This window comes from Citrus sinensis, chromosome 3 (genome assembly GCF_022201045.2).
Source record: "Citrus sinensis cultivar Valencia sweet orange chromosome 3, DVS_A1.0, whole genome shotgun sequence".
NCBI lineage: Eukaryota > Viridiplantae > Streptophyta > Magnoliopsida > Sapindales > Rutaceae > Citrus > Citrus sinensis.
Window position 1 is genome coordinate 12,388,861 of NC_068558.1, and position 25,846 is coordinate 12,414,706.

General features: G+C 35.3%; 1 non-coding gene across 1 annotated transcript; it reads right to left on the reverse strand.

Annotated features, from left to right (window-relative positions):
- Positions 1-4,174: 4,174 nt before the first annotated feature.
- Positions 4,175-4,278, reverse strand: LOC127901576 (small nucleolar RNA R71). The gene has a single exon (XR_008053820.1). It is a non-coding gene; the product is annotated as a small nucleolar RNA R71 (small nucleolar RNA).
- Positions 4,279-25,846: the final 21,568 nt, after the last annotated feature.

The following is a 25,846-nucleotide window of genomic DNA, read 5'->3' on the forward strand; positions in this document are numbered from 1 at the left end:
TCAAGATTGTTTATCACTCAACCACAAATAAATTTAGTTCATGGTTTGCAAAAGAAAAATAAAGAACAAAGTTTCAACCATCAAACACATCCTCATGACTAAAAAGTAAACAAGAAAACAAAAGAAGAATAAGAATGACTGAGCTCCCAATTGATTTCTATAAATTCTCCTCTGTGCAGCCCTTAATCTCTCTCTTAAATTATGTTTTTCTTTTGTTTCTTTGTGGTTTTTTCTCCTTGGGTGATGACCCATTCCTTTTCCTTATGATGTTTGCTCATTTTATAGTTGAAAATTAGGGTAAACGAAAGCCTAGGTCGCGTGTCTTCCCGATTAGGAAACTACAGATCGCAATATTCTGTAAAATTTTCTCTGTTGTTTTAGGATTGCTATAGCAATGACTACAACAACTGCATTGTTCTAGATTTGTTTCAATTTTTCTGTAGCCAAGTTCTTTTCCATCTTTTCCAAGCCTATTGCATTAGCATTCCTTCCTTGAAATTTGAGCTTCCGGTCAGCTACAATTATGCATATGATTTAAGCACACAATTTATTCTAAATCAAAGAAAATTTATTAAGAATAAACTAAGATGAATGTTTATGCAAAATATAACAAAAATGCAATGAAAACACACCATTTACTCTTTAAGTATTATTGATTTAAGTATAAAAGTGTCAAGATAACTCTCATTTCATAGAGTTATCATTTAGCATATGAGAAGCTCAAAATTTTATTTAATAAATTATCATTTTTCATAAACCAAAGGTTTTGCAATTATAAGCAAAGTATTTTATGAAATTAGTTATTTTTCAAGATGTGGACTAAAATGAAAAAAGTTTTTTAATCTTTGATTTTAATAAGCATTGTTTTGAATTCTAAATTTGGACCTATTTACAAACATTCAAAACATTTTGGGCTAAATTTTAATTTTTAAAAGTTTTGGGACTAAAGTAAAATATTAAAAATTAACAGAGAGTGAGCGGCTAACCACCTAAGGGCTAGTGGCTAGCCGCCTGAGGAAAATTTCAAATTCTCAAATTTTAGACTAAATTGAAAAAGTTTTAAGAACTTTGAAATTTATAAGTGTTATATTAAATTTTGAAAAGGGATTTTTAAAAAATATTATTATACTTTGGGTCATATCATAATTTTAGAAAGTTTTGAGAATAACGAGTATTATTTAGTAATTCTGAAATTGGACCTTTTTGTAAAGTTTTATAACTATTTGAGCCAGAGTATAATTATAAAAAAATTTGGGCAAAAATATAATTTTAGTAAACAATATTATTGTACCAAAATTCAAATTTTAACGATAACTTTCACTGTACTGAAGCGGTGAGCCAGCTAATTAAGAGGCTAGCCACTTGCTTGCTGGAATTTGCCTATAACAGCTAGTTTTTGGGCTTAAGCTATATAATCTCAAATCCAATTTATTTTTAAAGACTTTTGTAAGTATAAACAAGTGTAAACAACATATTTTGAGCTTCCAATTTGGAAATCATCATAGATTAAATCTTCATTGAGCTATTATTTGCTTATCCACTCTAAAAGAGAGTTTTTGTTGTAATCTTTATTTTCTCATCAAATTTGTGAGTGTATAAGTGTGAGAAACACTTGGATGAAGAGATTGAGAGATAATCTCTTGATTGTAAAGGTTTATTGACACCTTTGAAGTCAATTATAAAGAACTTGAAGCCTTGGGAGGCTTGGATAGTGAAATCCTCAAGCTTAGTTAGCTTAAAGGCGTGAATGTAGGTGGAAATTGCCGAACCATATAAAAATTATTGTGTTTGCTCTCTCTTCCCTTATTATTTTTTTATTTTGCTTTATTAAATTTATTATTTTTTTATTTCATTAATGCAATAGATTGAATTGTTGTATGGTTTGTTTAGCTTAAGTTTTAAAATTTCAATTCACCCCCCCTCTTTGGTTGCATAACTAGCATTTCGACTAGCACTCTTGTTGAGTGTTAGAAAATGCATATTTATAAAGGAGAAAATCGTCATTTTACATTTCAAGTCTTACTAACAACCCTTACTTTTATGTATTTAACCTTCTTGTGATTTAATTACATGTGTTTTATTTTAATTAAGTATTTTATGTATTTTAGGGGCATTATAGTCATTTCACAATAAAGGAGAAATCAGACGGCAAAACGGACATCACTTTTGAACTCAGGACGGTCAAAAACCTTAGGAGGAGCATAAAAGGAAAAATGGCACTATTCACATGTACGGTACTATTCACGTGTACGGTACTGTATACGTTACTGTTCACGACACTATTCGCATTGACCGATGATGTGGCATTGACTGATGAGGTGTCACGATCCTGTTGGACTAAAATTCTTATGTACTGTTGATGGTGACGTGGCAGCATATCAGTGGACGAAAAATCTCGCGTACGGTGCATGCATCACACAGGATTATTTTCAACCAAACCGCGTTACTGTTCATCCGGGTCAAACCGCGTTACTGTTCAAAGTCAGGTCAAACCGTGTTACTGTTCATCCGCGTGGTCAAACCGTGGACTGTTGACTGATGACGTGGCGCAATCCTGAGCGTCCAAACTGTTTTTAATCCGATGGTCATGATTTACTCCATGTATCTATAAAAAGGGGGCCTCTCCCCCCTAATTTGATATCTCTGAATCCATTTTTGGGATCCATTTTCTGTAATTCCCTCTCCATCTTGTATTTTCTTCGTATTTTAATAAATTCCCATTTTGCCCCTAGTTCAATTATGAGTGGCTAATTTTCTTTCAAGCTTGGGTTGAAGGTGAAGTCTCAACATGTGTCATGGGCTTAATTTGGTAAATTTATTTTCTCTTCCCCTCTAGTTTTTGTGGATGTTTTGACTTCTCGTCGACAAATAATAATAATCTTGTCTAGATACCGCCTTGGTTACACCGGCTCTCTAGTATAAGGTTATTATTATTTGGCACGATAAGCCCTTAGCACCATATTGATTAGAGCGTGGTTCATGAGGTGTAGATTCCCCCCTCATGATTTAATTGGCATTAATACGGATTATTTAGCCCATGATGCATGTTGATACGGATCCAGATACCCAAGTACGTCATTTCAATAGAATTATCTTCAATTTATTCTCGCAATTGCAATTCCAATTTTAGAATTTATTCTCGCCATTTTAATTTAAGTTTTAGCATATACCAAATCATTTCCACCATAAATCCAACAACCCATTTACAAAATTAATTCTATACACAATTAAAATTCACCTCCTCGTGGGATCGACACTCGTCACCATAGATCTATACTACAATAGATTCGTGCGCTTGCGAGTACATTAAAATTTGCACAACAAGTTTTTGGCGCCGTTGCCGGGGAGGTAAGTAATTTTAATTCATAGAATTAATTTTTGTGAATAATTTCTTTTAATTGTTTTCTTTTAATTTTTTTTAATTAAAAAAAAAGTGAATCTACATTTAAAGGTTAGTATTTTTTTTTCTTTTTCTCTTCTTTAAAATTCTGTAATTTAATTTTCAATTTATTTTTCTTTGTATTTTTTTTAATTTTATTTTAATTAATTTAATTTTTAGTTAATTTCTTTCACGTATTTATTTTTGTGTATTTTTATAGAAAGGTTGTCATAGCGCAATAAGGTTAGTATCGTAATTTCTCCCTCTTCTTTATTTTTATTTGTTTTGTTCCCATCTTTATTTTTATTTTATTTGTTTTGCATGCATGGTCGTAGGTCATTATTACCCAATCTTGAACCTATAGACCTTGAACTTGAGAAAACACTTCGCACACACAAACATATTAAAAATAAAATGGATTTGCAACCACAGGAGAGGCCATTTAAGGACTATTTTAGTCCCCTAACTAATTTGAGCACATCATGCATAAGATACCCAAATGTAGCTGCTAGGAGTTTTGAATTAAAACCTAGTGTGCTAAATTGTCTCCCCACATTTTATGGCCTAGAAAATGAGGATCCATATAATCATCTGAATGATTTTCATGCTATTTGTCAAACTTTTAAATACGAAAATTTTTCAGATGATGATGTTAAACTCAGATTATTCCCATTTTCTTTAAAGGATAGAGCTCGTTCATGGTTAAATACATTGCCTGCCAATAGCATTTCATCATGGGAACAAATGGTAACGAAATTTTTGAATAAATATTTCCCAGTACATAAAACCAATGCTATTCGCAGGGAAATTTCAGAGTTTACACAGAGAGAAGACGAGCAATTTTTCGAAACATGGGAGCGATTCAATGGGCTACTCTTGAAGTGTCCACATCATGGGTACGAGAAATGGCACCAATGCCAATACTTTTTGGAGGGATTACTGCCGAATGTGCAAGAATGGCTAATGGCAACAAGTGGAGGAGAGCTAATGTCAAAAAGTGCATCAGAGATTTGGGAATTCTTCCAGCGACAAGCGGATAATTCCCAACAACGGAGTCGATCACTCAGGAATACAAGAAGAATTAAGGGAGTAAATGAGGTTCACATTGGCGAGTCAAGTTCAGAAATTAAAGAAGTCAAAGCGATAATTGAAGGTCTCTCTCGACAAATAGCATCGTTATCGACTGCTAAATCAATAGAGCCACATGACCATGACTCATACTCAGATCAAGCCAATGCCATAGGTGTAATGAGAAAACCATCGAATTACAACCCATACTCCAACACATATAACCCTGGATGGAGAGACCACCCCAATTTTTCATGGTCTCAAGGACTCCAACAGAATGGACCAGCAGCTCCAGCTCCACTAATACAACCAATTCCTCAAATTTCTCAAGCCTCTCAGCCCCCATTTAGACCATACAATCAGAACCAGAACTACTCTCAACCCAGACCATGGGAGGATGCATTCCAAAATTTCAAGAATGTTACTCACTCCACGATTGAGCAACAAAACCGCACCATTGATGGACTACGAAATGAGTTGAGAGCAGGCTTTAATTCACAAGCCCAATCAGTTTCAAGCCTCGAAAAGATGGTGGGACAACTTGCTTCTTCAGTTCAGACCTTGGCAATGACTGTTGAGAAAGGCAAATTTCCAAGTCAACCAGTGCCTAACCCTAAAGGAGTGCATGAAGCAAGTACCAGTTCACCACAACAGCATGGAGAGGTCAAAGCAGTAATGACCTTGCGAAAAGGAAAAGAAGTCGACAACAAAGTGGAGATGCCGGTGACAAAAGAAAATCAAATTGTACCTGTGAATGTTGAAGACTCATCACCGGAGGAGAAAGAAGAAACCAACCCACGGGAATATGTTCCCAAAGCTCCATTTCCTCAGAGGTTAGCTAAAGGAAAGAAGGGAAAATCCACAGGTGAGATTCTTGAAATCTTCAAACAGGTAAGTGTTAACATCCCTTTGCTTGATGCTATTAAACAAGTTCTATCTTATGCCAAGTTTCTTAAAGACCTTTGTACTAAAAAGAGAAATATGCATGTTCAAAAGAAGGCATTTTTAACAGAAAACGTTAGTTCTATCCTCCAACATAAAATTCCTCTAAAATGCAAAGACTCAGGCTCCCCCACTATCTCATGTAGCATAGGGAACCACACAATTGAGAATGCTTTGTTGGATTTAGGAGCTAGTGTAAATCTTTTGCCTTACTCTGTATTCGTGAAACTTGGACTTGGAGAATTGCACCCAACTCCAGTGGTGTTACAGCTTGCAGATCGGTCCACGAAAATACCTCGTGGTATTGTGGAGGACGTGCTTATCCAGGTAGACAAGTTTTATTTTCCTGTTGATTTCATTGTAATTGACACTCAACCAATACAGGATTCAAGGAAGCACATCCCCATTATTCTAGGCCGACCTTTCTTGGCAACTGCGGATGCTCACATTCAATGCAGGACTGGAAATATGCAGTTGTCCTTCGGCAACATGACTATGGAGCTGAACATCTTCAACATTGCCAAACAACCTCACAGTGCAGATGATGGAATTGTTGATGTGGATTTAATTGAAGCATAAGTTTATGATACTTTTGTTTCAAACCTTAGTGATGATCCTTTACAAACATGTTTAACTCACTTTGGTTTGGATTTTGATATTGACAGATCGGTCGATGAGGTCAACGCCCTGCTTGACTCAGCACCATCCATGGACACTAATAAATGGAAGTCAAGAGTTGAACAACTAGCACCATCGGAGAAGAAACTCATCCCATCATCAGAATCACCACCGAAACTCGAGCTCAAACCATTACCCAACACTCTGGAATATGCATTTTTGGAAGAAGAAAGTACTCTGCCGGTAATCATCTCATCATCCCTCAATGACAAACAAAAAGGTAAGTTGTTGGATGTTTTAAAAGAGCACAAAGGAGCATTAGGATGGACTATAGCAGACATAAAAGGTATAAACCCAGTAGACTGCATGCATTACATTCACCTTGATGAAAATGCTAAAACTACTAGGGAGATGCAACGTCGGTTAAATCCTAACATAAAAGAAGTTGTTAGAACAGAAGTCCTTAAGCTATTAGACGCAGTTATCATTTACCCCATTTCTGATAGTTCATGGGTCAGTCCTGTACAAGTTGTCCCCAAAAAGTCAGGAGTCACAGTAGTTACGAATGCTGATAATGAATTGATACCCACTAGAGTAACTACAGGATGGCGTGTATGCATTGATTATAGAAAGTTGAATTCTGTCACACGTAAAGACCATTTTCCTTTACCATTTATTGATCAAATGCTTGATAGATTAGCAGGCCATGAATTTTATTGCTTTCTAGATGGCTACTCAGGATACAATCAGATTCCCATAGCACCAAAAGATCAAGAGAAAACTACTTTCACTTGCCCTTTTGGCACATTTGCATATAGGAGAATGCCATTTGGTTTATGTAATGCACCTGCTACATTTCAACGATGCATGTTGAGCATTTTTTCTGATATGGTTGAACGATTCCTTGAAGTCTTTATGGATGATTTCTCTGTCTTTGGTGATTCGTTTGATCAATGTTTACATCATCTAACACTAGTTCTGCAGAGATGTATTGAGAAGAACTTGATCTTAAATTGGGAGAAGTGTCATTTTATGGTAAAACAAGGTATTGTTCTCGGTCACATCATTTCGAGCAAAGGTATTGAGGTTGACAAAGCCAAGGTGGATCTCATTTCTAATCTTCCTCAACCTAAAACAATCAGAGAAGTAAGATCTTTCCTTGGGCATGCTGGTTTTTATAGACGTTTCATTAAAGATTTTAGCAAAGTTTCTAGACCCTTATGCAATCTACTTGCTAAGGATGTACCTTTTGTCTTTAATGATTCATGTCTTATGGCGTTTAAAAAATTAAAGCATTTGTTGACATCATCACCCATCATTCAACCCCCGAACTGGAGCTTACCATTTGAGCTCATGTGTGATGCATCTGATTATGCAGTAGGAGCAGTATTAGGACAAAGGGTTGATCGAATTCCTCATGTTATTTATTATGCTAGTATGACATTGAATGATGCACAGTTGAACTATTCAACTACTGAAAAAGAAATGCTAGCAGTAGTGTTTGCATTAGAAAAATTTCGATCTTATCTCATTGGTTGTAAAATAATTATATTCACGGATCATGCTGCTCTTAAATATCTTCTCACAAAGAAAGATGCAAAAGCCAGACTAATTTGTTGGGTGTTACTTTTGCAGGAATTTGACTTGGAATTCAAAGATAAAAAAGGGACAGAAAATGTTGTGGCGGACCACCTCTCTCGTCTCCATTTTGACTCAATTACAGAGCCATTAATATTGAATGAGTCATTTCCAGATGAACAATTAATGAGTGTGGAATTATTACCTTGGTATGCTGATATAGTTAATTATCTTGTTACAGGTAAACTTCCAGAGCATTGGACCAAGCAAGACAAGGCTAAATTCTTTGCAGAAATAAAGAATTTCTTTTGGGATGACCCATATTTATTCAAGTATTGTGCAGACCAAATTGTTAGACGATGTGTCCCAGAAAGTGAAATTCAGAATATCCTTTCATTCTGCCATGAACAAGCTTGTGGAGGCCATTTCAGTGCTAAGAAAACCGCGACTAAAGTTTTACAATGTGTTTTTTATTGGCCAACTATATTTCGAGATGCTTACACTTTCTGTTCTTCATGTGATAGGTGTCAACGAATGGGGAGCATTACGCGAAGGAACATGATGCCACTAAATCCAATTTTAGTGGTTGAGATTTTTGACGTATGGGGTATCGACTTCATGGGACCCTTTCCCCCGTCTTTTGGCCATCAATACATATTGGTTGCTGTTGACTACGTATCCAAATGGGTAGAAGCAATTTCATGCAGAACCAATGATCACAAGGTGGTGATAGCATTTTTGAAAAGCAACATTGTTTCACGCTTTGGATTCCCTCGAGCAATAATCAGTGATGGTGGTGCCCACTTTTGTAACAAAGCATTCAAAGCTCTTTTGACAAAGTATTCAATCACACACAAAGTGGCGACCCCGTATCATCCGCAAACCAGTGGCCAAGTTGAGATCTCCAATCGAGAAATAAAGCACATATTAGAAAAGACGGTGAGGCCTGACAGGAAAGATTGGTCATTAAGACTTGATGATGCATTATGGGCATATAGAACGGCTTTCAAGACCCCGATTGGGATGTCACCCTACAGGCTAGTGTATGGAAAAGCTTGCCACCTACCTGTGGAACTCGAGCATCGTGCGTATTGGGCCATCAAGAAATTCAATTTTGACATGCAGCAAGCCAGCTCAGAAAGAATATTACAGCTGGCAGAACTTGAAGAAATTCGCAATGACGCGTACGAAAACGCCAAGATTTACAAGCAACGAATGAAAGTCTTCCATGACAAGAAAATTATGAGAAAATCATTCACTCCAGGTCAGAAAGTGCTTTTATTCAATTCTCGCTTGCACCTATTCCCAGGTAAGTTACACTCTCGTTGGTCTGGCCCATTTATTGTTCATACTGTTTTTCCACATGGGGCAATTGAAATTAAAGACCCAAAGAATGGTGTCACGTTTAAAGTTAATGGTCAAAGATTAAAGCCATATCTAGAATACCAATCACATGGAGAAGACACCGAAATAAATTTGAGTGACCCACCAGATTTGAATTGATTTTTTTTTTCTCTTTTCGTTGATTTAATTTTTTCTTTCTTTATATTATTCTTTTGCTAATTGAAATTGTTTTTGCATAAGTGTGTTTATTTTACCATTAAGTTTTCTCTTATCATTGTTAATCATGAGTCTCATACTTAGACCGTTCCTCCTGAACATTCTTAAACCACTTCAACGTGTCAAAACTCATCTCAAAAGGCAGATTCAATTTTGTAAAACACAACGCATTTGGGCTCTACAACCACCAGAGTTAGTAGCCTATGTTGAGGGTTTAGAAAGCCAACTCAGAGACATTGAGAGAAGTGTTTACGACATCCAGTTGGAGCTTGAGGTAAATTCAATAAGAGGACGATTTTAATTTTCTTTGTGTGTTTTAATTTGTTTTTCTGTTTGTGTGCTTTAGTTTGTTACCCCGGTGAAGTGGCGGATAACGGTACTTCGTGACAATCAAGTCGGTTACTTCAGTTTCCCATAATAACTGATATTCTGAGGCGAAAGTATGGACAGAAACGAGATTCTAGCGAAGCTTCACAAGCGATTCCCTTCACTTCCTCATAATGCCCTCCTTACGATCTATAAAGCTCGGTCCGAACGCATGCGATTACTCATGAGGAATAACATACCTGCTGACATCCGTTGGTTAATCGAGGCTAAAGTACGATCGGCAGGTGAGTTACCTCCAAAATTTATTGCATACATGCCTGGTTGTGGTAAAGGAAATTATGCAAGAAAACGACGAGCTCGAAGAATTTCTGTTGCTTGTCATAAGTGTGCCAGAATAAGTTGCAATAAAAACCCATGTTCTTTAGGAATGATGTCTGATAACAGGGAAGATAAGATTCAATTCATTAGGGATGGCTTGAATAAGGAGTCATTGGATGATATCCTTTTGTCTCTTGAAACGCATCCCAGTGGATATGTGCAAGGAGCGATTCTCCAGTTATGGCCATTATTCCAGAAAGAGCATGCACGATATAGTCTCGGGAATCTGACTATAAACGACCCTGTTTGCCAGTTTATAAGAAAACTGGATAGGAAGCCTATCCTCGACCCATAGAGGGCGTTCAAGCCGTTTCTGGACGTAAAACCAGAGGAAGATGTGAGCCACAGTCGCAACTACCTGTAAATATCCTTTTATTTTATTGTTATTTTATTTCACTATTGTCTTATTGTTTGCATTATTGTCTTTAATAATTTTATTACTGTTTGCTTTTTCCTTTTTACTGTTTTCTTTTTGACTTGCGAGCCACGTGCTTTACGCGTTATTTGACACTGACATATTACCTCATACACAACCATGACCCACTATCACCAAGACTCTTAAATGTGATTTCTTTTTTGTCAAGCACTCACAATTTGTTTTTGAGAAGTATCACAATGTCAGCTACTCCCAATAGACAATTCAAGAACATTTGCGTGCTTTCTGGATTTACATATGGCAAACATAAAGAGTTCGTTGAGGCAGCCATAGATCTTGGTCGAAGCATAGCAGCGAGAAAATTACACTTGGTGTATGGAGGAGGTAATCGAGGGTTATCAAAAATGGTCTCAGAAGCAACTTTTATCAGAGGAAGTCAAGTGTTAGGCATCATCCCAAGAGTCTTAAAACCATTGGGCAGTTCGTCTGACTCATCAACTGGAGAAGAGTTAGTCGTCTCAGGTATGCAAGAAAGAATAACTGAAATGCTTAATCATGCTGATGCTTTTATTTTCCTTCAAGGAGATCTTGCAACACTAGAGGCACTTATCACGCTAGCATCTTGGGCCCATCTGCACATCCACCAGAAACCCATCGGTTTGTTAAATGTCAATAACTTTTATGATGGCTTTATCGCATTTCTTAACCATGCAATAAAAAACTATTTCATTCCCGCTAATGTGAAAAAACTCTTTATTTGTGCTCACACTGCTAATGAGCTACTTGATATGTTACAAGCTTATAAACCGGAGCCAGACCCCTGGACCTTTGTGTTGGAGCGCCCAAATAATGATGGTAACAGTAGCCGCAGTAAGAAGTACAAATTAGATTTAACTCTCCGCTTGTAAATATTGTTTTCTGTGTTGCACCACCCAGGTGATGTCTTTTAAACTCTACTTCTTTCATTTCAAACATTGAGGACAATGTTTCGTTCTGGTTGGGGGGAGGGAATAGTCGACAATTGTGGAATTTTGGTTAAGTTTTTACTAATTTTTGTTGTAGAAACTAACTGTTGCTAACTTTTTGTGTCGAAGATGGCTGAATATGGAGTGTAGTGACTCTAGAAACGCATCTTCATCGTAAAAAAAAAAAAATTAAAAAACTAAAAAAAAAAATTTCAGACATTTTCTTTTTCTTTATTATGTGTTTATGTTTATTGTTCTTCTTTTTAATTTCTCCTCTATCAATATACATTTTCCAACTTTTGAGTCGAAGATGGCTGAATATGGAGTGTAGTTCCTCTAGAAACGCATCTTCTTTAAAAAAAATAAAAAATTATTTTCGTTTTCTATCATTTTACGTGTAACTTTTCTAATTAGTTTTTATGCATCATTTTCACATTTCTGCATGCATATTTTCCTTTCATGTTTAGAATAGGTTGGGGGGTAGAATGTTGTTTAAAAAAAAAAAATTGTGTGATTTGTTTTAACATTGGGTGACATGATTAATTTTAAATTTTAGTATTTGTATTATCTTTGGTCTTAAGTGATGTTACATTATGTTTGCTACTCTACATGTTGATGTCGGAGACATATATGAGTTGCTTGAAGGAATGAACATGTCATAATAAGTACCAAGTGAGTTTTTGAGCCTATCATTTTTCTTGGAGAGTAACCCTTTTGCTCATTCTTTATACAACTTAACAGTTTATTATTGTATACACGATCTCTAGATTTCTTTTGAGTTAACCCTTAATAAAAATAAAAAAAAAGAAAAAAAAGTGTGTTGCTACATTTGGAGGCCCATCTAACTAGTAGATATGGAAGGTTATTCAGAGCCCTAAAAGACGATGGAAAGGCCATCTTTGATCCGTTTGAGCCTTTCTAGCCATCCCTTTTATTAAATATCCACAGTTAACCCTTTTGAGCCTTTAAAAAAAAAAAAAAACATTTTCTTTGTCAACTTATCATCTTGACCCACTCCGATTTGGAGTATTACCCGATGTCTTATAAGTTCCATCACTTATTTATGTTTGAGAAAATGTAAATAATTATGTTGTTCAGTGAAGTTATGCCAAAAAAAAAAAACAAAAACAAAAACAAAAACAAAAGTTGTTGTTTCAAAAGAATAAAAATAACAATAATAGGTGAAATCCACCTTGCAACTTCCAAAAAAAAAAAAAATTCTTTGCATTTTTCTCAAACATACACTTTGTTTTCCTTATTTTCTTTCTTTGTTAACCATGTCCCTAGCCTACGTTACATCCTAATAAAAGTCCTTCCTGATTTTAGGGAACTATAATCTGAAGTAGAAGCTAGTTATATAGGCTAAAAAGATGTAGTGGTGCATATAAAAAAAATAAATAAATAAATTGGGTTGACTAACAGTTTTTATTTGACTTGAGATCGTATTATTTTTAAGCTGAGGGCATATTTATTTTATCTTGGTGAGAGCATGTGATATCACTTCTTCATTATTTTCTCTCAATTATCATTCATTGGAGTGACTATTTTTATTGGGTTTAATTTCTTTGTGAGAGTGTCACTACTTCCAGTGAGATTTTGGGGTTTGACATGTCATTCTTGAAAGTAGCTATAACAAAGTCTACTGGGTTGATTCATGTGGATGGTTGATGTGGGTGTGATGTTACTTTAGACTGGAGATAATGCTTATACTTTTATTTGATTGCTATCATTAATCTGATTGAATAAACACGAGTGTTTCTGAATTTAAAAAAAAAAAATCATTTTGAATTTGAATTTTATTTTCGCTTCATTTGCTAGGGACTAGCAATAAGCTGGTTGGGGGGTGTGTTGAGTGTTAGAAAATGCATATTTATAAAGGAGAAAATCGTCATTTTACATTTCAAGTCTTACTAACAACCCTTACTTTTATGTATTTAACCTTCTTGTGATTTAATTACATGTGTTTTATTTTAATTAAGTATTTTATGTATTTTAGGGGCATTATAGTCATTTCACAATAAAGGAGAAATCAGACGGCAAAACGGACATCACTTTTGAACTCAGGACGGTCAAAAACCTTAGGAGGAGCATAAAAGGAAAAATGGCACTATTCACATGTACGGTACTATTCACGTGTACGGTACTGTATACGTTACTGTTCACGACACTATTCGCATTGACCGATGATGTGGCATTGACTGATGAGGTGTCACGATCCTGTTGGACTAAAATTCTTATGTACTGTTGATGGTGACGTGGCAGCATATCAGTGGACGAAAAATCTCGCGTACGGTGCATGCATCACACAGGATTATTTTCAACCAAACCGCGTTACTGTTCATCCGGGTCAAACCGCGTTACTGTTCAAAGTCGGGTCAAACCGTGTTACTGTTCATCCGCGTGGTCAAACCGTGGACTGTTGACTGATGACGTGGCGCAATCCTGAGCGTCCAAATCATTTTCAATTTATTCTCGCAATTGCAATTCCAATTTTAGAATTTATTCTCGCCATTTTAATTTAAGTTTTAGCATATACCAAATCATTTCCACCATAAATCCAACAACCCATTTACAAAATTAATTCTATACACAATTAAAATCCACCTCCTCGTGGGATCGACACTCGTCACCATAGATCTATACTACAATAGATTCGTGCGCTTGCGAGTACATTAAAATTTGCACAACAACTCTCATGGTTTGGTGAAATAATCAAAAATATTTTACGTTTCTAGAAATATTTGAAATTCTAGTTATACAACCCAAAAGGGGGGGTGAATTGGAATTCTAAAAATTATTCAATTCTAGAACAAAACTCAATGCAAATCTAAAACCAATTTAAAGTAATAACAAACAAATCAATAACAATATAAAAAGATAAGAGAAGAGAGATTCAAACATAGAGATTTTTACGTGGTTCGGCTAACCTCACCTACGTCCACGCCTCCAAGCTTTCTGGGATTGAGGATTTCACTAAGCAAGCCTCCAAGGCTTTAAATGCTTACACTTGACTTCAAAGGTGTCAATAAAACTTTACAACAAGAGATTATCTCCAATTTCTTAACCCAAGTGTATCCCAACACTTACAATCACTCAAAAACAAAAATTATAGATTTTGTTCTTCACTCACACAATACTTAAGATTACAAATCAATGCTCAATATGTGAATAAATGAAGAATGAGTTTAAAGCTCTATAAAAGTTGTATTCTCGATTATAAACTCAATGATAGTGTTGTGATTAATCTGTGTTTGAATTTGAATGAGTTTATTTATAGTTGGAGCTGAAAAACTAGCCGTTATTGACTTTCTGGGAGAAAACGGATCACCGTTAACATTTAACGATTAACCGTTTGTTCTGATCAAAGTTACCGTTGATCCAAATTTCAAATAAATAGTTGACCGTTTGTCATTACCCTTTCGCCATTAAATTCCAGAGACCTGCAAAACAAACTCTAGCTATCCGTTCTTACTAAACGGTTAAAGATTATTAAGGAATAACATTCTAAAATTTATCGGTTAGCCGTTTGTAGATAATTGTTCGCCGGTTATTTCCAGTGACTTGCAAAAACTAAATAGCCTTATCCGTTTATGTTAAATAGTATAAGATTAGCATATGCTTCCAATCTGGAATTTATCGGTTAACCATTTATTACTAAACGGTTCGCCGTTTAATTCCAGTGACCTTCCCAACATATTTGTGCTTTCCGTTTTGGCTAACCGGTTAGAGCTTAAACAATTTTTCTCTCTGGATTTTATCGGTTAACCGATTTAAAGAAAACGGTTCACCGTTTATTTCCATATTCACTTGGCTAGCCAAATATTGCATGAAATTATTTTTCAATTTGAGTTTAGCAATTATCCATTTTTCATGAACATAATTAGAATGATTATACGACTTTTGTTTATTAATGAATAGCTCCAATATTTTAATCAAAGTCATTTAAAGTTTGTTATCATCAAAATCAATATTATGAACATATACAAGTTAACAATATTCACACAAATCCTTTTATAAGATATACAAATTTCCTTTTTTGATACTGTTAAATTGTGAACCTGAATCAAGACCTTCTGAAGGAGATGACTTTGTCGTTTCGGGAATTGGATAAGAAACAACAAAGCAAACACACAAATAACAATGCCGTATGACAACCAGCATCTATCATACGAAAGGCTTAAGTAACTCACGTGACTTGCACGATCAAGCTTAAGTTAAACGGCAGCTGCTGATGCCGTTTCACTTTGAAGAGTTGTTACATACAGTTAGGAGTGGCGGGAGTTTGCTGGGTTTGTTGAAACAAACCCAGAAGAAGAGCTGGTGTACAGCACACATATCTGGACACCTTCCGAGTAGTATATATAGCCTTGATGGCTATACTTAGTGATGATTTTGTTCCTTGTAGCAATTACTCTAAGACTTGTAATCTGTTAAAGCATACAGAAAAGCTATGGCTTCTGTTTCTCAAGAGGATGTAGGCTGCAAAGCCGAACCTCTATAATTCATTTGCATTTCGTTTTGCTTCACTCTTTCTTAATCCTTGTATCTCTGGTTAAAAACCCTTACTCTTAAATCTGATTTCTACTTTGATCTTTCATTCTTGGCTTAACAAGATCAGTGTGTGGTAATTTCTTGGGAAAAAGAATTAAGGTTTTGTCACTCTTAATTCTGACAAATTGGTATCAGAGCTCACATCTCTGAATCTTGTGATCAAGAATGGCAACACAGAGGCTTGATGTGGAGAAGTTCACGGGAGAAAATGACTTTCATCTTTGGAGGCTGAAGATGAGAGCATTGCTGGTTCACCAGGGAATTGAAGAAGTGCTTGAGGATCCAAAAACCTTGAAAAAGATCAGCAAAGTTAAAGATGAAGACATGCAAGAAGCCATGGACAAAGCTCACAGCACTATAATCCTAAGTCTAGGAGATGGAGTACTTAGAGAAGTGGGAGACCAAACAACAGCTGCAGGCCTTTGGAAGAAGCTAGAGGATTTGTACACAAAGAAATCTTTGACAAAAAGATTAAGTACAAAGAAAAGGCTCTACACACTCCAGATGGAAGAAAGCAACTCTTTAACTACTCACATTGATGCCTTCAATAGGATCATTTTAGATCTAGAAGACATTAATGTGAAGATTGAAGATGAGGATAAAGCCATTATTCTGTTATCTTCATTACCACCTTCTTATGAACATTTTGTTGACACTCTCTTGTATGGTAGACAATCTCTGGCTATGCAGGATGTCAAAAAAGCTTTGAGTTCCAAAGAAAGCTCCAAGAAATCAGAAACTAAAGATGGTGAAGGGTTGACAGTAAGAGGGAGATCAGAGAAGAGAGATGGCTGGAAAGGGAAAAAGAAAGGAAGATCAAAATCAAAGAACAGGGCCTTGAAGTGCTTCCACTGCCACAAGGAAGGTCACTTCAAAAGGGATTGCCCTGAGAGAAAGATTAAGCCTAAGGATGCTAACAACAGAAATGGAAATGCTGTTGTTGCTTCTGAAGACTCAGATGAGGGATATTACTCTGCTGGTGTTCTGGTAGCCTCAAACATGGAAACTGAAGGTAAATGGGTTCTTGACTCTGGCTGCACCTATCACATGTGTCCCCATAAACACTTATTCAGTAGCTATCAACCCTTTGAATGAGGTAAAGTCTTGATGGGTAACAATGCTTCCTGTAAAGTCATTGGTATAGGCTCTGTTAGATTGAAAATGTCTGATGGTATAATTAGAGAACTTGATAATGTAAGGCATATTCCAGAGCTTAAAAGAAACCTAATTTCTCTAAGCATGTTAGACAAGGCAGGGTGTTGTATCAGACTTGAATCAAGTTCCTTAAAGGTTATTAAAGGGTCTCTGATACTGATGAAAGGTGTAATGCAGCATGGTTTATACATACTGCAAGGAACAGCAATAACTGGGGATGCTGGGGTAGTGATAAAACAAGATCAAGACAAAACTTTACTGTGGCATTTCAGGTTGGGGCATGTAAGTGAAAGTGGGCTGAAAGAACTAGAAAAACAGGGAGCTCTAGGGAGTGATAAGATAAGTACTGTTGGATTCTGTGAGGAGTGTGTCCTAGGAAAGTCCTCAAGAACCAAGTTTAAAACTGCAGTGCATAATACTAAGGGTACTTTGGATTATATTCACTCGGATCTGTGGGGACCAGCACAGATTGAATCTCTAGGTGGAGCTTGTTATTTTTTGTCTATGATAGATGACTTCTCTAGGATGGTATGGGTGTATCCAATAAGGAGCAAAGATTAGGCTTTTGAAAGATTCAAAGCCTAGAAAACCTTGATTGAAACTCAGACTAATAGGAAAGTCAGAAGGGTTAGGACTGATAATGGACTTGAGTTTTGCAATAAACAGTTTGATGATTTGTGTGAAAAGAGTGGAATCCAGAGACACAAAACTGTTAGGCACACACCACAACAAAATGGTTTGGCAGAAAGAATGAATAGAACACTAATGGAAAGAGTTAGATGCATGTTATTTCACTCAAAGCTGCCAAAGACATTATGGGTTGAAGCTTTGTGTACAGCTTGTTACCTGATAAATAGATGCCCCTCAACTGCAATAGAACTTAAAACACCTTATGAAGTTTGGTCAGGGAAATTAGCTGACTACACCCAGTTGAGAATTTTTGGTTGCACTGCTTATGCACATATCAAGCAGGGCAAGCTTGAACCAAGGGCATTGAAATGTGCTTTCCTAGGGTATCCTAGTGGAACTAAGGGTTACAAGCTGTGGTGTGTAGACCTTAAACCACCTAAGTGCATAATAAGCAGGGATGTAATTTTCAATGAGTCTGAGATGCTGAAAAATCAGACTTCTGCTCAAAGCACAATCCAGAAAATCCTAGGTGCAGAGACACCTCACTTTGAGGTGGAGCTATCAAAAACTGAGGATGGTAAGAACACAAGTCACACTGGAGAAACTCAAGGCTCAGATGAGACCAATGCTCAATCTCAAGAGCACATCTCAATACAAGATTATCAGCTTACCAGAGACAGACAGAAGAGACAAGTGAGAGCACCAGAGAGATTGGGATATGCTGACTTAATAGCATATGCCTTGACAGCAGCACAGGAGGTTGATCAAGAGGAGCCAAAAAATTATGAAGAAGTTGTGGCATGTAAAGAATTAGCTCAATGGATCAAGGCCATGGAAGATGAGATAGACTCTCTATATAAAAATGGCACTTGGAAATTGATTCAAAAACCAGAATGAAGGAAAGTTGTGGGCTGTAAATGGGTCTACAAAGTAAAAGATGGAATCCCTGATGTTGAACCCAAGAGATTCAAAGCAAGGTTGGTGGCAAAGGGCTTTACCCAAAGAGAAGGGGTTGATTACACTGAAGTCTTCTCACCTGTAGTCAGACACACATCAATAAGAATTATTCTGTCACTAGTAGCTGTTTATGATATGCATCTTGAACAACTAGATGTTAAAACAGCCTTTCTATATGGTGATCTACAAGAGGAGATTGTAATGTCACAACCTGAGGGCTTTGTGAATGCTCAACACCCTGATTGGGTCTGCTTGCTACAAAAATCTCTTTATGGGCTCAAGCGGCTCAAGCAGTCTCCCAGACAATGGTACTTGAAATTTGACAGCTACATGCAAGAACTGAATTTTCAGAAATCCAGTTATGACTGCTGTGTATATCTCAGAAAGACCTATGGGGAGGAAGTAATCTATCTTGTCCTGTATGTTGATGACATGCTTCTGGCCAGTAAAAGCATGAAGTTGATTAATCTGCTAAAGCAACAACTCAGAGATAAGTTTGACATGAAAGATCTTGGCCCAGCAAAAAAGATCTTAGGTGTTGAAATGATAAGGAACAGAACAGCCAGGACATTGTTTCTTTCACAAGAAAAATATGTCAACAAAGTTTTGGAAAAGTTTGGGATGCTGAACTGTAAACCAGTGTCCACTCCATTGGCAGCTCATTTCAGGTTATCAAGTCAGCAGTGCCCAAACACTGAATCAGAACAAACTGAAATGTTGAAAACACCATATGCTAACTCAGTGGGCTGCCTAATGTATGCAATGGTCTTGACAAGACCTGATTTGTCATATGCAGTAAGCCTGGTCAGCAGGTTTATGTCAAACCCAGGAAAGGAACATTGGAGGGCTGTGAAATGGATACTAAGGTATCTAAGAGGGACTACAAGCTATGGTCTGTTGTATGGAGGGGAGAGGGCCAACTACAATCTGGTTGAGGGGTCTGTTGACTCTGACTATGCAGGAGATCTAGACAACAGAAGATCACTCATTGGTTTTCTCTTCACACTTAATAACTGCACAATCAGCTGGAAAGCAACACTTCAAAGTGTAGTAGCCCTATCTACAACAGAGGCAGAATACACAGCTGCTGCAGAGGCCTTCAAAGAAGCAATATGGTTAAGGGGCATGGTAAATGAATTGGGGTATGAACAATCATCCATAGCAATTCTATGTGACAGTCAAAGTGCTATCAGTCTAAGCAAAAACCAAGTCCATCATGAAAAGACTAAGCACATCGACATCAAGCTCCATTTCATAAGGCTGGAAGTCTCTAAAGGCACTGTGAAGCTTATGAAGGTTCATACCAGTAACAATGTTGCTGATATGTTGACAAAGCCAGTTCCAATAGCTAAGTTTGAGCATTGCTTAGACTTAGCAGGCATCTGTAGAATATGAAGATACAGAAGCTCGAGAAGAAGAAGCCATAGGAGTGCTGTGATTCAGATTCAAGGTGGAGATTGTAAAATTGTGAACCTGAATCAAGACCTTCTGAAGGAGATGACTTTGTCGTTTCGGGAATTGGATAAGAAACGACAAAGCAAACACACAAATAACAATGCCGTATGACAACCAGCATCTATCATACGAAAGGCTTAAGTAACTCACGTGACTTGCACGATCAAGCTTAAGTTAAACGGCAGCTGCTGATGCCGTTTCACTTTGAAGAGTTGTTACATACAGTTAGGAGTGGCGGGAGTTTGTTGGGTTTGTTGAAACAAACCCAGAAGAAGAGCTAGTGTACAGCACACATATCTGGACACCTTCCGAGTAGTATATATAGCCTTGATGGCTATACTTAGTGATGATTTTGTTCCTTGTAGCAATTACTCTAAGACTTGTAATCTGTTAAAGCATACAGAAAAGCTATGGCTTCTGTTTCTCAAGAGGATGTAGGCTGCAAAGCCGAACCTCTATAATTCCTTTGCATTTCGTTTTGCTTCACTCTTTCTTAATCCTTGTATCTCTGGTTAAAAACCCTTACTCTTAAATCTGATTTCTACTTTGATCTTTCATTCTTGGCTTAACAAGATCAGTGTGTAGTAATTTCTTGGGAAAAAGAATTAAGGTTTTGTCACTCTTAATTCTGACAGATACCTTAGATATTTTTGGGAGTTTATAATGATTTTTTAACACAAAAAGGGATTTATGTATCTAAAAAATGGTTTATATAACCATTTCTAAAAACAAAAGGAAGTTTGTATATGTTAAAAAAAGTTTTGTGTGACTATTTCTGAAAACATAATGTTTGTAGCCATTTCCTCAAACTAAATGAATGCTGGGGTTCCTTTTCCCTTAATTTGGATTGTTTTCATTCATAGGTCATCATCTTGTAATAAACAGAAATTAAAATTTCATTATTTGCTTCAATTTCATTGCAGTGACAGACAAAGTCAGACCACCAAACGAAAAATGATTGACAAAGTCAACGACTTCAACTGCGGAAATTGGGTATGTTAATGATATGCGTGTTGAAGAGTTATAAAAGGAGGAGAGCTGAAATCTCATGTTACAATTCAAATTAACGAGAATCACAGCCTGCTGAGAACCGCAGCAAGCTTTGAGATTCCCCAAGCCGCCAGTCCAACAGTAGTTGCACTCACGGGTAGTAATGTCCCTAGTACACTGAACAAGACCATATATAGTTCCCAGCTTTGAAAATTGAAGTGCACCGACAGCAAACATCCCGTTTGATGTATCAGATGAGGCCATGAATGAGAGGTTAGTCATTAATTAAGTTAATATTTTAATGAAACGAGCAGGATTTGACACACTCTTCCACTGATTATTCCACTCTTTCGCGTATCGTCTGGCATAAATCATCATTAAAGGTTTCTGGTATGAGTATTGAATTTGACATAATTCATACCATATGATTGCCTCTGCATCAGTTATGCACTTTATTAAGATTTCTAGTCTTGCATTTTCGAGGTAATTATGACAAACTGTGCGGTTAATATCCCCTCGACAAAGTGCTTGCCCAAAAACTCGATTAGGATAATCACCCTTAAACAACTTGTAGAAGCCTTATGAAGGATTGGTAGCTAATGACTGTAGAACAAGCTTGAGGTTATTTTTCAAATGGGCTGTTAGTAACAGTAAAGAGCATGATGAGTTGCATGACTACGAGAAGCATGGCTGAAATTGTAATTTTTACCATCTTTCCAAATTCGGGAGCACTTTGGGATTTATAGCCTATAGGAGGCCAATGGGTCGCTGCATGACATTTTTTCAGTTGACAATATTTTGTTGAGGCTTGGACATTATGGAACAGAAACTTTCTGGTCATCGATACGGAGTTTTGTGCTGACAACTGATTGGTGGAAGAATTTACCTTGTTTTTGGCATTATTTCTTGACTGATCTCACCCACGACAATTATATTACATAAATGAATATAAGTTCAAGAATATTTCAGATGCATAATCACAGAAAAAAAAATGTATTGTTATTAACAATTAAAATTTCGAAAATAATGATTTTTATAAAGAATAATAAAGGTTGTTCGTCATACAATTGTAGTTGCGATTCAAAACTACAATTATATATAAATATTTAATTACCAGAAATTTTCTAGCTATAATTTAAAAGGTACAAGTCTAGAACTAATAGGAAGAAACCTTAACTAGACTGCTTAAATTTTGGGAAGACTCCACTTAAAATGTTCACGTGATGGCTGTTTAGATTGGATATTTCATTTGGATATTTCAAGAGCAGAGCTTTAACAGTTATAGCTCTGCAATCAATTTTCAACGAGCTAGCTTAAGCCCTAACAAATAGCCCTGCAAGCAGCCATACCTAATAATATCAAATCATGCAATCAATAAAAATGATGATCCCATGACTAGTATTGGTAGTAATAAGTCGCTAGACTTCCAAAATTTTGTCAGATGATATTTCATCACATGGTCATTATTCTTGTGTTGGCGAAACAAAAAGGAAGCAGCTGTATAAAGCACTTTCTGAATTCTCATCTATCCCAGACATAATGTCGTAAATAGGTTCACAATATTTTAGTCAAATTCAATTCACCCCGTGCAATCGGTTACCTATTCTGTGATTAAAATTATGCAAGTGAGATTAATAGCAATTCATAAGATATAGACAGGCCCATTGAATATCAACTATATCACTATCACTTGACTACTAGGTTTAGTTATTTTTCTTTGTTGTTATCATCTCTTTCTTTAGATTTATCTCAGAAATTTCCAAGTACTAATAGGGTTTGTCAACAAAAAGTTAACTCAAGACTTTGTGGATTACTGAATTTATTTTTTAGAAGATATTTATTTTGTCCAATCCCTTAGGCCCTATTTAGTATTGAAGTACTCAGTTTTAAACTATAATTATTGTAGAATAAAAAGTTATAGTTGTGAAATAAAAGTTGATAATTTTTTTTAAAAATGACTTTTAAATAATAATTTTGACAATATATATATATATAATAACTTTGACAAAAATAATGAAGATGATGTAAACACACACAAACATACATACATGCATATATACATACAAGTGCAGTAAGTGTTTTACCAAATATTTATCTACTATTCAAATTACATTTGTCTAACCACAATACAAATCATAAAAACAACAAAAAGAATTCTCATTACTAGGAAAAAAACTTCGCTTGTGAGATTGTAGAAACAACAAAATGGAGCAAAAACTTTTTTTTCCCTTGTTTTAAGAAAATACGGGTACCATACAAATATCTACAATTGTGTAATTGACAAAGGCTAGGTTACAAATACGCATTGTTCTTTTCAAGCAGTGTTGTGAAAATTTTAATATACTCGCAAGCGCACGAATTTAGAAATAGAATAGTGGTAACGAGGTCGATCCCACAAGGATTGTTATAAATTGAAAAGTTTAATTTAAATCTAAAATTAATATTAATTCTAACCTAGTTGAGCAAATTGAGTTTTAAAAGAAATTAAACTAATTAAACTAAGAAAATAATTAAAGTAAATGAGATTTCAATAAGACAAAAATTACCAAGGTTTCAGAATCTACCACTATTCAACTAGTAATTATCTAATTATTAATTAATCCTCAATTTTAGATTGACAACTCGAAATCAATCTATGTCATCTCATAAATATAACAATTAAGCCCAATTAAAATTAATCTTGTGTAGGTTCTTTTTCTGCTTAATAGTATGATATCTAAGCATCTCATGTAAACATATTGAATAACAAAGAGTCAAAGTTTTCTTAAGTGCTTTGTGTAAATAATTTAATGAAAAACACAGAATCAAAAATAATCATGTATAAACTTTATAAATTCAAGCATAGATTTAATCGAATATCACTCCTAACAATCAATAATGCATGACAGAATTGATGAAAAGATTTTAACAACATCCAATTAATCATGTGAAATAAAAATCATAATTATTAAAGAACATGTATAGGGAATTAAATAAATAAAAAGATAATTATTTTATTAAATATGGTTTCATCCTTAACTTCAATATAAGAAAATTAATTAAACATAGTTGAATTGGGATCAATAAAATAAATAAATTCAGCCATGGGAAGCCGAATTGTTGCTGCTCTCGCTATTCTTCTTCTCAGGCGGCTACTCCCCAAACGCCAAAGTTTAGCTTTCTTATATAGCCTTTAAAATGGGCCCCACCGACTTTTCCAACTCTTAAGCCAAAGGCCAAGCCTTTTAATTTGCTTTGGCTTCACTCACGTGCTGGGCACTTGGAATTTTCACCCCTTTTTCCATTTATGAAAGCCAAGTGCGGGTCCCTCCTTAAAGCTAAAATCAGTTTCTTTCCTTTGTCCGCATGTGCACGATGAATTAACTTGTTGAATTCGGTTCCTTGATTGCCACATGCATGTATGTCTAATTGTTTCCAAAAATGAATTAATCTTTAATACTTCTAAAATTGAGTTCTTTTATCCCCTTTTTATCCATAATCTCAAATTAATTCCTTATTCAATAAAACAATTCAATTAATTAAAAATAAGAAATAAGAAATAAAAATAACTAGCAAATATATAATAAATGATAAAATGTGTATATAAATTGTGAACATCAAATACCCCCAAACTTAGATGCTAGTCCTCGAGTAAAACTAAGAATTAAAAACAAAAATAAAAGTAACAAAACAAAAATAATAATAAATCCTAACTAAACCACTTTCGCAGGTAATTGTGATTGTATTTAGCGTATGCAATAAGCCTTTAAAACCCTAGGCGGCCCTAGTGGACGAATTATAGTCTCATGAGAGCTTCAATGATGATCCCCACAAACATCATTTTTTTAAAGAATAAAAATAAAATAAAAAGAACAAAAAAACTTTAAATAAAACATGAAAATAGCCTCAAAGATTGCATAAATTATATAGCTCAAAGAAAATTTCAAATATTGGCAAAGTTCTAACTTTAATTCAATAGTCAATCCCATCTCTCTTTTGATTCTTGTAGTGTGTGTGTGAAATCAAATCAATCAAATCTATTCTCAAAATCTTTAATATCAATAGATTTTGTCTCAAACAAAGAAAAGAGTAGGTCAAACTAATATTATCATCTTAATCTCCAAATGTTTGTTTTCACAGGCTTCTATGTGCATTTTCTCTTGATTTTTTCATTTCAGCGCATGCACTTGATTTTTTTTTCTTTTGTTTTTAACCATAGTCAGGAACTTTCACTCTACCTCTTAAGGTAGCCTTCTTCTCATGGTAAATTATCCTCTACATACTGGTACTACATAGGCCCAAATTATTCAAGGATAGCTTCACTCTTAAGGGTTATAGATAGCTATTTTTGACTTTGGCGCCTATGTATACTATTTTATATTGTGAAGATAAGAATAAAGACAAACAATCATTTACTCTATCTAAAATTCTCAATTCAGGCTGCGTCAATCTCAAATTTTGAGTCAAAATTATGAAAGAATTAATATTAGTGCTCATGGTTAAAGAATCTCAATCAAGAGGAATCAACAGAAGAATCAAATATAAATTAAGACCATATTCAACTCTTTCTAAGAGTCATATTCATTGTCAATCAAATTCTTATCATTGGCTTTTCACATAAAAACAAAAAAAAAACAACACAATTTTTTTTTGAAATTTTGAAAATTTTTAATTTTTTTTATAACAAAGCACACACTATTCCCACCCCCCAAACTTATGCGGAACATTGTCCTCAATGTTTCACAAACAAAAGATATGCATGCAAAAAGATGAAAAAAATAAAAACATAAATAATAAAAGAGAAAGTTGGAGACAACACACCTGAATGGGCTGGGGAAGCTTAAAAAAATGACAACTAAAAAGAAAACGTTAGAAGAAATATAAATAATAAAATAAAAAACAAAAAAAAATCCTACTAACTAACTAATTAATGTAAAC